Here is a 13,687-nt window from a genome sequence, read left to right as displayed (position 1 = left end):
TGCCTCTGGAGGGGGGCGGGGGGCTTCAGCCTTGAAACAGCCTGTGGTGCATCCACTACTAAAGAAGCCTACCCTGGAGCCAAGATATTTCAGTACCAACCAGTTTCAGATTTGCCATTCTTGAGCAAGGAGATTGAATGAGTGGTGGCTGAACAACTTTGAGTATTTCTGGATGAAGTGGATTGTTTGGGTCCTTTTCAGTCTGGTTTCAGGTCTGGTTATGAGACTGAAACTGCTTTGGTAGCTCTGATAGATGATCTTCTCTAGCAGGCCAACTCTTTTCGAGTCTCCTGCACCTCTCTGGTTTTCAGTACCATTGATCATGGTATCCTCCTGGAGAGCCTTCCCGGATTGGGACTGGAGGCCCTGTTTTGCACCGCTACCGTCCTACCTAGAGAAGGTGGTGCTGGGGGACTGCTTCTCAGCCCTTTGGCCTGTGGGGTCCTGCAAGACTTTATCTGGTCCCTATTTTTAACATCTACATGAAACCTTTGGGTGAGGTCATTCCGAGATTTAGGCTGGGCAATATGCAGATGAGACTCAGCTCTGTCTTGCACTTGTGGCTATTCCAAGGGAGACACTACAACTCTGAACCAGTGCCCGAAGACAGTTTTGGGGTGGATACGGACTAATAAACTGAAAATTCCGACAAGACAGACATGCCACTGGTAAGTGGAAGGTCTGTGCAGGATTTAAAGTGTCTTGCATTCTGAATGGGCTTGCACTCCCCTAAAAGGAATGGGTTCGTAGTTTGGGGGTCACTACTGATGGACACCTACCTACCGATGGATAAGCGGTTGGCAGCTATGGAGAGCCTTTTACCAGCTTCGTCTGGTTAGCCAGCTTCATCCTTTTCTCGGCAGGAAAGATCTGGCCACTGTGTTGCACATCCTGGTTACATCTGGATTAGGTTACATCAGTGGACTACCATCTCTTAAATCTCCTGTTGAGGTCTGACAAAAGGACAACAGATATTGTGGCTATGGCCCCTATAACACCAAGGTCAAGTCCTGAAACCTCCTTGATAACCAGATTCTGCAGATTTCAATCAAACTCTTAGAGTAGGCATAATCAAAATCTCAGCGACAGTGTTTCAACACTGCAAATTCTTCAATTTGATTTTTTTTTTTTAATCTGCATGTTTGTATTGGACCCAGCCTAACACAACAAGCTGCTGTCTTTTATGGACTATTTTACTGTGAATTAACCTTTTAAAAAACAGTTAGATTAGATTACTGCCGTTCACTCTTACGTGGGGCTACCCTTGAAATTTGTACAGAAACTTCAATTGGTGCAGAATGCTGCAGCCAGGATATTAATAGGAGTAGGGAACCATATAAATTCAATCTTAAACCATCCACACTTGCTCCCAATCTGTTGTCAGGCACAATGCAAGGTGCTGGTGTTGATCTTTAAAGCCCTACCTGGCTTGGGATCAGCATAGCTGAAGGACTGGGCTACTCCTTAAGAACCTACCCAACTGCTACAGGCATATTCAGAATCCCTGCCTTCTGAGATAGGCGGATGGCTACCCGGGCAAGGGCCTTCTCGGTCTTGCCACCAAAACATTTACCCAGGGAGATTCATCTGTCCCCTTCAAGTGCCATCTTCCACCAGCGGGTGAAGCCTTTTTTGTTTGGTTTGGTATTCCCTCTGTGATTCCTTCCTCCTGCCATGTGTTTTCATTTTTTTTAATGTTTTTATATCTGTGTTTTAGCTCTGGATTTATTTATGTCTTTTGGTTTGGTTTTAATGGTTTTTAAGATTTGTTTTTATCATTTATGTTTTTAAGCCATCTTGGTGATCCTGATGAGGTCAGAAATGCAGGGTATATATTTTGTAAATAAATAAATAAACCCCTTAATAGAAAGCGCTGTTAATCAGTAGTTATGTGCCATTTAACAGACAGCACCCTGCAACAAATCCAGATGTCAGCACTCCCCATAATCCCTCAAGGCACCACCATAGCAAGTCCCAAATCCAAAGGTTAATATAGAAAGTGAAAAACTGATTCAAAATTTTAATAGAATATAGAACAATAAAATCATAGACTTAAAACAATGGCTATACGTATAGCACCTAAGTATGGAACATATGCCTTATGTAGTACAAATAATGAACAGGATAATAATAACACACCCGAAGATGTCATACAGATCACTTTCAAATGACCAGACCCAACTCCATAATCACCAGACCGTACACATTTCAGCCATTAAAGTCATCTTCAGTGTTCACTTATAAATTGCTATACACCGCTGATCTATTTATTACATAAAGTAAAACAAACTTGACCAGGCACAGAAAGAATCCTAAAAATAAAGAGAGAAAGCTAAAAAGTATAAGTAGGCTCGTCTAATTCAATATAATTAAGAAAATATATAATTTTGTTTTAAAATTTTGTTTAAAAAACAAAAAAATGCAGTTTATTTACAAAAAATGCTGTATGTGGTCATGGAATGGTAGTCCCTTGTGCAAGCACTGAGTCATTACTGACTCATGGAGGGACATCACATCATGACGTTTTCTTGGCAGACTTTTTGTTATGGAGTGGTTTGCCATTGCCTTCCCCAGTCATCTACACTTTACCCCCAGGAAACTGGGTACTCATTTTACCGACCTCGGAAAGATGGAAGGCTGAGTCAACCATGAGCCGGCTACCTGAACTCAGCTTCCGCCAGGATCGAACTCAGGTCGTGAGCAGAGCTTGGGCCACAGTACTGCAGCTTACCACTCTGTGCCACAGGGCTCCAGGCACACCTATGCCATGGGGAAAAAAGGAATAATGTCACTTCCAATGTCACATGCAACTAAACGTATTCATAAAACAAGGTCCATTCTGTCCAAATAAGCCACTATTGGGGAGGGGGAGGGACCCTTATAAACTAATTCCCCTATGAACTACTTTCCTTTCTAGGCCTGATCAGGGCAAACCATGTCCACTTGGTGTCTATAGCAACAGCAACATATCTTAAGATGATGTGAAAGACCGTGGGCTCTGGATAACTGCTGCTAGTCTGAGTGGACAATACTGACTTTAGTCTGATTCAGTGTGTAAGTCACTATGCCAAGAAAAACAAGCATGCAGGCTGCAATGATGTCAAGCTATCTTTAAACATTAGATGGCGCTCTCATACTGATGAATTCATTCGTACAAACTGCTAGGAGGGCAGAGGGAAGTGAAATTTGGAGGTGGTGTTCAAAGATCATCTTGCTCATCAGCAGAGTGGTAACAATATTTCATACAAATATTTATAATTATCTCACGAATGATTTAAAATTTATTTTTATTTTCTCAAAACCATGTAGCTTGGTGGTAAGAGTATCAGGATTTGGACTAAAGTATGGGGTTTGAATGCCCACACTGCCTTGAAGCTCTTTGACTAGCCTTTATCTCTCAGCCTCATGATAAAATAGAGGCAAGGAGCGTTTGATATTTGGAAAGGGAGAGCAAGACAGAAACTCAGTTTCTTTCATGGTGCATTAAACTTAGCAGGGACGTATTTATTTAGAAATGTTTTTAAGCTGCATTGTGATTTAATTGCTCAGTAGCTTGCAGGTCTCTTAAAATTGTTTCAATTAAACATAACTATAAAATGCACATTAAGAATAAATAAACAACAGCAACAACCACATTTTTGCCCTGGTGCCTAAAGGCCTTATCGGCCTTCAAAGGCCTTCAAAATATCATGGATAAGCCTGGGGCACTGTATGCTCCTTTATTGTTAGAAAGAAGAGTCATAAGTTGAGTCAGGAGGATGTTTTGCACATGCCATATTTTCAGCCACTCTCCCTCAATGAGCAGCTATCAAGATGACTTAAAAGTACTCAAGATCCTCAAGACAGTGAAACAGATTGTCTCAGAAGCTTTTGGTGAAAATCTACATCAAAAGCTTTCTTAAAAATCCAGGATGTTTTTATAGCGTGTTCCAGAGCTTTTTTTCTGGGAAAAGAGGTGGTGGAACTCAAGACTGCACATTGACGTCACTTGGGGTCAGCTGGAACAAGGGGTGAGTTTTTTAAAGTTTAAATTGCCCTCAGCGAAAATGGTCACATGGCCAGTGGCTCCGCCCCCTGATCTCCAGACAGAGGGGAGTTTAGATTGCCGAGTGGCACGGAGGACGATCTCAGCTCCCCTCTGTCTAGAGATCCGGGGGTGGGGCCACCGGCCGTGTGACCATTTTTAAGAGGTGCCTGGAACTCCACTCCACCACGTTCCCGCTGAAAAAAAGCCCTGGCACTGTGTTCCATATTTCTCCCATTCATGCTGAAAGACTAAGCTAAGCTACAAGTGACACCTGACACAGGTTGGACACTTGTCAGCTTCCCTCAAGTTTTGATGGGAAATGTTGGCATCCTGGTCTTGCAGCTGTAATGGAGAGCCAAGCTGTAAAACCAGGACACCTACATTTCCCATCAAAACTTGAGCGAAGCTGACAAGTGTCCAACCTGTGTCAGGCGTCACTTGTAGCTTGGCTCTAAGAAGGGTGATAACATTGAGAGACTTTTACATGACTGCCCCACAGCTCTGGACTTAAAAAAAAAAAACTGGATACTTTGGGCATAGCTGTATGTATAAAGCTTACCTTGGTTTTATGCCTAATTGTCCAGGCATTCCCCTAGAGACTCTTAGGCCCTCAAAAAAGTTCCCAGGATTTCCTCCCAGACAAGCCGTTAGCCAGATGATTACTGAGCCCGTCTTAAGCCACAAGATGCGGCTGGGGGTCTGTGTTTGACTCGCTGTGAAATGAGCGGGCTCTTGGAGGATCATATGATAACGTGATATTTATGAATGGCGGATGAAGACTGGGGAAAATTGCCTTCACTCATAAATAAAGCTTGTAAGTAGAGCTTTCTTCTGCACATTATTTTTTTAGTATTAACTTTTTCCCCCTGGCTTTTCCACAGTTTTTAGGGAAGTGTTGCTTAAACCACAATATTTTCCCAAGCCGATTTCAAGTTGGTGTGTCCCTGTGTGAAATGTTTATTTTGGCTTTTTTTGAATTTGATCTCTCTCCACCATCTCCTGCCCTTTTCCAACCCACTGCGCAATCATGCGGCAGTTTTCAACAGGCACTTCCACTTCCTCTCCCTCCCCTTTTCCTCTTCCCACTCGCACCTCCCTTTATTTTTTTATTTAAAAAAATTGCTCTATTGATACCCCAATGGTCTTCAAAGCACTTCCTGCAAGCACCTTTTTTTTAAAAAAAAAAATTCTGGTCTATTGATACACCATTTTTTAAAAAAATGCATGTCCCATGAGCACCTTTAAAAAAATACTCTTGTCTGTCGTTACACTAGTGGTCTTTACACCAATGTAAATGGGCTTGTTGTGTGGAAATCTGATATTGATGTACCAATATTTGCTGATGTTTGAAGGTGTGCATTTGAATGCATGGTGCCATTTCTGCCTTCACCTCCCCCCTCCCTCATAAATACATAGACAAATCATACTGTGTGGGGCTTTTCAATTTTTTTTTATTTTTGCCACTGAAACCAATGGCCCTAAACCTATAGGAGTGGATTCTTTTGGTTTACATTCAATGCTTTGGTCGAAACCTTTCTTGTTACACCTTTATTTAATGGATTTATCTAATGGATTGGTGCTTTCCTCTGTGCATAGAGCAGGGGTGAGGGGTAGGGGTGAAGTAGCTATGAATTTCCTGCATTGTGCCAGGGGATGGACTAGATGACCCATGGGCCCATCCAGCTCTCTATATTTCTATGTTTCCCGTTTTCAGTGGTAGCCATTTTTTGTGGTTGGGTGATTTTCAAATCTTGCACATGTGCGCAGCTGTGCAACCACCAGAGAATCGCCCTTGAGGTAACCTTTACCCAGTAGCTGGGAACCAAGGACTGCACTATCCAGTCCTGCCACATTGCTCGTGGGCGGCATCTTCAAAAAGAGGGGGAAACAGTTTCCCAGAGAGGTGGAGAGGTGCCATTTTCTGGTTCCTAGCTATTTATAGGAAAATGTCCACTCAAAGCAATAATGTGGGGGGCTGCAGCATGTCTTGGTATGAAAGGGAAACCTTTGATCTCTTTGCTTTCTGGAGTGAGGAGAAGGTCCAGGAAGCCAATCGCCTTCACTCAGAATGCAGGAAGAGCATCAGCTCAGTAGAAGGGAGGAAGAACAGAGGAAGAAATGAAAAAAAATCCCTCTAGCTCTCTAGTGTATTAATATAGCACATGAACAAACATTTTTTAAAGAGGGATGGGTAGTTCCGTGATGCCACAGATAATGCCATACATGGCAACAGCGCCCCACTGTAAAAATCCTGATTATCTAGGTACAGTTCGGAAATAATTAACTGACTCCACACCACAATACAGGTGCGAAAGTATAGGTAGTGGAACAAATTCAAAATGCTCCTGTTCAACTGTGTGGAATACTGCAAGTACAAAAGCCTTCGAATAGGCGTTGGAGATATAAGCAGCCAAGAGCAAACGTAACACACGTGTTAGAGATGTGACCAATTATCATCCCATTTTGACTAGACAAAGTAATTTTACTCTAGGATGTTCACTGGGTCTTAATCTGATATTGGGGTACATTCCTTCTTCCCTGGAATCTTTCAGAAGGACAAAGGCTGTGGATCTAACAAGCCTTGGTAATAGCTAAATTAGCAGTTCTTGAAAAGTGGGACACAATAGCTATGACCTACATATGGATTGCCCTAACCTGGATAGCCCAGGTGAGCCTGATCTCATCAGATCTCAGCAGCTCAGCAGGGTTGGCCTTGGTTAGTAATTGGATGGATGACCTCCAACAAAGACCAAGGTTGCAGAGGCAGGCAATGGCAAACCACCTCTGCTAGTTTCTTGCCAGGAAAACCCCAGCAGGGGTCGCCATAAGTCAGTTATGACTTGAGGGCACTCTCCACCACGCACATGGACTGAGGCTGCATTCAGCCCTGCAGTCAAAGAAAGAGTTGTCTTTAATAGGCAAGAACTAAATGTGAAATATCATGACATCTGGTCAGAGTATGCGGATTCATTTGCATATCACTGTGTGTATGTGTGTGTGTGTGTGTGTTTAGGCTGTTGACAGTGTGGGATTAGTTGGTTGCTTCAGGGCTGAGCAGGAGTTTTGTGACACTAACTGGCCCTTTTTGCCTGCTTCATCCTGTATCTAGAGTAGACTGATGAAATCCTGAGGTGGCTGAAGCCGGCAGTAGTGTTGCTAGCCAGGTTTGGAGTTAGGTGAACTCACCTCAAGTTATCACAGGCCGCTTGCTGATGGCAACTCACACCAGAGTGCTATTAAAAAGGCCTTTAAATTAGGGAGTTTAACCCCTCCTTTTTTCCAGTTGGTAGCTGTAATTTTTCTTTTAAGGGGTCGAAATTTTGCTACATCATAGTTTTTAGATTATCTGTAAATAAAACTCCCAAATACCTAAAGTTTTCTGCTTGTCATGATGAACTCATAAATCTAGATATTTATCTATTTATCTAGAGATTTATTTATCTTCTTTAGCCATCTTAATTCCTAACTCAACTGACTGGTTGGTCATGTACCCTGAAATGTCCCCAAATAACTGTAATTCCAGTTTCAAGTTTTCAGCAGACTTCTTTAGTTCTTGATGTGCAAAGACCACACTGTCTGCATTAGGCGTATCAAGGTTTTGCTCTGATACTTAACGCCATGTATGTTTTCATGATAGTGCACAGCTGTTGCTGAGATTCCTTTTGAAAAATTAAAGAGCAGTAGTGAAAGGGGATACTCTTCCCTCTCCTCATTGTAACGAAAGAAAGGATGACCCACCACTTCCATATGTCAATTTTGTAAAAACTGAAAGAGTAAAATCACATTTGTTACAGATTATTATTCAACTTGAGATGCTAAGAAAATATATTTATTAGTGAGTGGAGCCAAATCTGGTATATTGTAGTAAGGCCTGGAGGTGGGAGCACATAGATCCAGGACAGCAACAAGGAAGCATGGCCTTTGCCTAAAGTGAGGTGAAGATCATCCACTAAAGCCACTAGAGCTGTCTCCGTTCCAAAACTTGGCCTGAAACCAGACTGAAAAGGGTTCAGTTTTATCAAAGAAGACCTGGAGATGGCCTGTTGTTGCTCTCTCAATCTGTAACAGTTTAATGTAATGGAACTTATTTCTTGAGATGTGCATAGACCTGCAGACCTAATAATTACCTATGCATTTTACTTCTATCCATTTCAATAGATCCATTTTTATCAATTTTTTTTTGTTTCCACCACTGCTTTTAAATGCACATGCTAGAGTCATCGTGACTTAATACAAGTTCCAGACAGTATTCATGTTAAGCTGTCGCAGTGAAAGCAAAGAGTCTCGTCGCATCTAAAACACTAATTGCATGCATTGTGGCATCAGGTCTCATGCGCTAGAGTCTACTTCATCAGATGCACGGAATGTGTTCTCAGTTGATATATAGGCGCAAGTGGGCCAGAGGAAAAGAGAGTAATCAACAGTGGGATGAAAAAGCAACGAAATAAAAGAGGTACAGCCAAAGAAATGCAAAGCTATGAAAACTTTTACCCAGTAAGCCTGTGCCACATTTTTAAAAATTTTGTATATAGAGTAGGTCCCCCTTATCCCACACCGGCTCCAAGTGCCAAGGGGGTGGCAACGTATAATAACATAACATAATAATAACATTCGATTTATATACCGCCCTTCAGGACAACTTAATGCCCACTCAGAGCGGTTTACAAAGTGTTATTATTACCCCACAACAATCACCCTGTGAGGTGGGTGGGGCTAAGAGAGCTCAAGAGAACTGTGACTCGCCCAAGGTCACCCAGCTGGCTTCAAGTGGAGGAGTGGGGAATCAAACCCGGCTCTCCAGATTAGAGTCCCGCGCTCTTAACCACTACACCAAACTGGCTCTCATGGTATGACTTACCATCCGTGGCTGTCGTACGGCTAAGTGTGTTGGGTTGGGGAAAGCAATGGTGAACTACCTTGTAAAAACTTCCCTGCAAGACTCTGCGGATCTCTCTCGACGCGCTATAGGACAGAAAGGCCTGGAGGGGGACGATCTCCCGAGTAGCCGAGGGTCGGACACGACTGTGTGGCTTGGATCGGATCGGATATAGAGTAGGTGCAATGTAATGGGAATGTATCACAAGTCGTAAGATGGAGCAGAGTCTTGTTTGGTTTCTTTAATTATAGACAAACAGCACTATTTGATCAAGACTTCAGCACAGTGATCAGATTACACTGGTGTGAAAGGAAGGACTGTGTAATCAAAACTATGGCTTTTGTTACTTTCTCTTGGAATTTGAAGACATATAGGTACTTTTAAATTACCTACCTGTATCCTGAAATCTATCTGATGGTCAACGAAAATGGACCCTCCGTGCTCTTACTGTAGCTAAATGCCTTCTATTACAACACTGGAGAGACAAATGTCCACCTGGATGGAAGACACTACAACTTTATCTGTATTTGAATGTATGGTTTATAGACAACAACTGTGGATGGACTTATTTTTAGATAACTGGAAACCTTTTATAAATGCTTCAGTATAGATTTCTCACTATTATCTTGTTTATTTCTATTATGTCTGAGGCTTATTTTTTATTTGTAATGGCTTTTCTTTTCAGATAAAGAAACAAACAAACATTCTCTTGGGATTTTATATGTTTTATAGCCAGGGCTTTTTTTCTGGGAAAAGAGGTGGTGGAACTCAGTGGGTTGCCCTCAGAGAAAATGGTCACATGGCTGGTGGCCCCACCCCCTGATCTCCAGACAGAGGGGACTTTAGATTGCCCTCCGTACCGGAGTGGTGAGGAGGGCAATCTAAACTCCCCTCTGTCTGGAGATCAGGGGGCGGGGCCACCAGCCATGTGACCATTTTCAAGAGGTGCCGGAACTCCGTTCCACCGCATTCCAGCTGAAAAAAAGCCCTGTTTATAGCCAATTAATATCAGCATAGCATGGCAGTGAACACTTAGAGGAAAGGATATGGCATGGTAGTAGTTCTCAAGACTAAGAGGTGACTGTCAGTATGACACTCTTCTCTCAGCCTTCTCTCTCAGAGTCTCTCCACATGAGACCTCTTACATGAGGACGCTCAAGTAAAGGGAGATGCAATGTTAGCTGGAAGCCAAGTTTTAAAAGACAGATCGGAAGGCTTTGTCAATTTCACCTCTCTAGAACCTGCAAAGATCACTCCTCAGATTGTTTGTTTATTTCATCTTAGCTTCCCATAAGGGGAGGTGAAACTGACAGAGCCTTTGGGAGGGGAAGATGAAATAAACAAACCCTCTGAGGAGCAATCTCTGCCAGCTCTAGAGAGGTGAAATTGACAAAGCCTTCCCATCTGTCTTTTAAAACTCAGCTTCCCAGCTAACATTGCATCTCCGTTCACTTGAGCGTCCTCGTATAAGATGTCTTGTGTAGAGAGACCCTCAGTTCTTGGTGGTCCTGTGTCATAGAGGCCACATTCAAACCAGGCAAAGTTGCCAGTTCTGGGTTGCAAAATTCCTGGAGATTTGAGGGTAGATCTTGGGGAGGGTGGAGATTGGGGAGGCAAAGGGAACTGATCTTGGTACTCTGGAGATCAGTTGTGTCCGGGGTCAGCAGCCCAGCCCCCGGACTTGCTGACAGGCAGCGGCAGGGGGCAGCCGGGAGACAGCAGTTCAACCGCTCTGTCTGGCAAACAGAGCCAGAACCTGCCTGCTCCAGGGGGAAGGGGAGAAAGGCCAAAGCCTCAGAAGGCTGGAGGGAGCAGGGAGAAGCCAGCTAGTCCCACCCCCCAGGGGGAGGAGAGGGGGCTAAGCAGGCTAGAGGAAAAGGGCCAAGGCAGGGGGAATAGGGACACAGCAATAGCCCAAACAAAGCCCTTACCTTCCAAGGAGGAGAAGCAGCCACTACAGCCCAGAGCCACACCCTGGCTAGACAACAGCAGCCTGGCTCAGGAGGTGCTAGGAGCCAAGCCCCTCCAGGTGGAGCTGCCACAGGCATTCTGGGGGAGGAGATGGGTAGCCCCGTCCGGCATCAATCAACAGGCAGCACTGAAGCTGGCCAGGGCAGCTCCTCGCGAGCAAGGCCGGCCAGGCTCAGCAGCACAGAAGCCAGCTGGGGCAGCTCCTCGTGAGCAAGGCCAGGCAGGCTCAGCAGCACAGAAGCCGGCTGGGGCAGCTCCTCGTGAGCAAGGCCAGGCAGGCTCAGCAGCACCGAAGCCGGCTGGGGCAGCTCCTCATGAGCAAGGCCAAGGAGACCTCAGCTGGGGATGGCTCGCATTCAATCCCACCCTGCCAGCAAGGCAAGGAAGCCAAGAAGGGATTAGTGGTAGGAGGGAAACACCTGAGGGAAGGCACAGCTGGGCCAAGTCAGGAGATGGCACAAGCCTAGAAGGAGGGCGGGGCGGGGAAAGGAAGCCCTATATAAGGTGGCTAGGAAGAGCTCTGAGGTGGTGGGTGTGAGTGAGGAGTGATCATGTGGAGTGAGAGCAGTAGGATGCAAGGGTGGAGGCTTGGGGGAGAGTTCTGGAAGGAGGTGAAGGAGGATGCAGGGGGTAAGCAGGCCAGGTTGAGCAGGCCAGCGAGTGGACTGAGAGGGAGTCTGGGTGAGGTATACCGCCCCTCCTTCCACAGAGCAGGGTCCTGCAGAATCCCTGGCCCCCCTGTGACGTCAGGAGCAGACCGCCCAGTGCCACGCCCAGCGGCAGTCGCGGCAAGCCCTGACAAGTTGGTGGCCCGTACGGGGAAGGTCGTTCCAACGCAGGCGCCAGGTGAGGGGATGCACTCCAACGCCATGGCAGAGCTCAGACCATGGCTAGAGGCACACCTGGACGAGATGTGGAGGAAGCTGGAGGCAACCTTCCGAGCAGCTCAGGTGGAGCTAGCGCAGGCAGTGGAGCACCAGATACAAGCCTGCACCCCCGCAGCCACCCCCCCAGTGGTATGCGCGTTTGCGTGGGAAATTAACCCACCAGCCGGCAAGGTGGTGCAGGGTCTGTGCACCACCGTGAGAATAGGACGGCAGACCCTACAAGCCCTATTGGACTCAGGGAGTGCAGTGTCAGCAATTCGTTCCCAACTCATCCCAGCTGACACCCCAGTGCACCGCTGGGTCCCGGTGACAGACGTGATGGGCCGCACCCAGCCGTACCCTATGGTCTGGATCACAGTGGAATACCTGGGAGCGCTCCGCCGCCTGGAAGTTGCCAAGGTAGCCCACTTACCGCTCCCTATGCTGCTGGGGAGAGATGCACCGGGGTTCTCAAGGCTACTTAGGGAGGCAACCGAGGGACTGGCAAACCCACAGGTCGCCCCAGCGCTGCAAGTGGAGGAGGCCCCCGACCCGGACGAGGGTCCCTCTACCAGACCAGGGGCAGGCCCGCGGGCCAAGGACCCAGTGGGACCCCCGGCCGACCGCCCCTTCTGTGAGGCCCAAGGGGCAGATGAGTCCTTGCAGCGCTTGCGGGAGACAGCAGCTCGAGAGGAGGACCGAGTGCAGGATGAGCGGAGGTCCCAACGGCTTCCCCGCATTGAGAAGCAAGGAGGGGTGTGGGTCCGCCTAGCCCGTGCCCCAAACGGCCAGGGAGAGATCCGCCAGCTACTGGTGCCGGCAGCTTACCGGGCAGAAGTCCTCCGCACAGCCCATGAGCACGCTTGGGCCGGGCATCTGGGGCACCACAAGACCCTGAAGAAGATCCTCGAGCAGTTCTTCTGGCCCTCCGTGAACGCGGACGTGAAGGCCCACTGCCGCTCGTGCCCCACCTGTCAGCGGGTGGCAGCCCGGCGCCCACCAAAGGCTCCCCTCTCCCCGCTGCCCGTCATGGAGACGCCCTTCCAACGCATCGCGATGGACTTTATCGGCCCACTGCCACGCACGCCCCGGGGCCACCGCTTTGCCCTGGTGATTGTGGACTATGCTACACGATTCCCTGAGGTCATCCCGCTTAAGACGATGCAGACCCCGGGGATGATACGAGCCCTGTCCAAGCTTTTTGCCATGGTGGGACTGCCTGATGAAATCTTGACAGACCGGGGGGGGCCGTTCCGGGCCAAAGCCATGCGTCAACTCTGCCAGAATTTGGGGATCCGGCAGATATTCACCTCGGCGTACCATCCTCAGACCGATGGTTTGGCAGAGCGTCTGAACCAGACCGTCAAGGAAGCCTTGAGGAAGATGACACAGGACAAGCCTCGACAGTGGGACCTATACATCGACCCCCTCATGTTCGCCCTTAGGGAGACCCCGCAGGCGTCCACCGGTTTTAGCCCCTTCGAACTGCTGTACGGGCGCAAGCCGCGGGGGATGCTCTCTCGGCTGGCGGAACGGTGGGGTCCCCGCACCAGCAGCCCTGCTCCCCCCATACCGGAGTACATGAGCCAGCTCCGCGAGCGGGTGCAGCAGTCCCAGGCCGAGGCCAACCGCCAGCTGACCCACGCCCAGACAAAGCAGAAGTCGGCCTACGACCGGGGTGCAAGGATGAGGACCTTCCAAGTTGGAGAGAAGGTCCTGGTACACCACTCGGTGTTCCCACGGGAGGAGGGGAACCCATGGAGGGGCCCTTACCAAATTCGGAGGGTGCTGGGCCCCACCACCTATGAGCTGCAGTGCGGGCCAGGCCGACGCCGATGCAGAACGCTGCACGTGAACCTGCTCAAGCGGTGGCATGAGCGGCCAGAGGACGGGTGCGTCTTGGCTGAAGACCCCTTAGACCTCCCAGACAGCGAGCTGCCATGGACC

Source organism: Eublepharis macularius, chromosome 15, assembly GCF_028583425.1.
Source record: "Eublepharis macularius isolate TG4126 chromosome 15, MPM_Emac_v1.0, whole genome shotgun sequence".
NCBI lineage: Eukaryota > Metazoa > Chordata > Lepidosauria > Squamata > Eublepharidae > Eublepharis > Eublepharis macularius.
Note: the sequence above shows the minus strand (reverse complement) of the source record.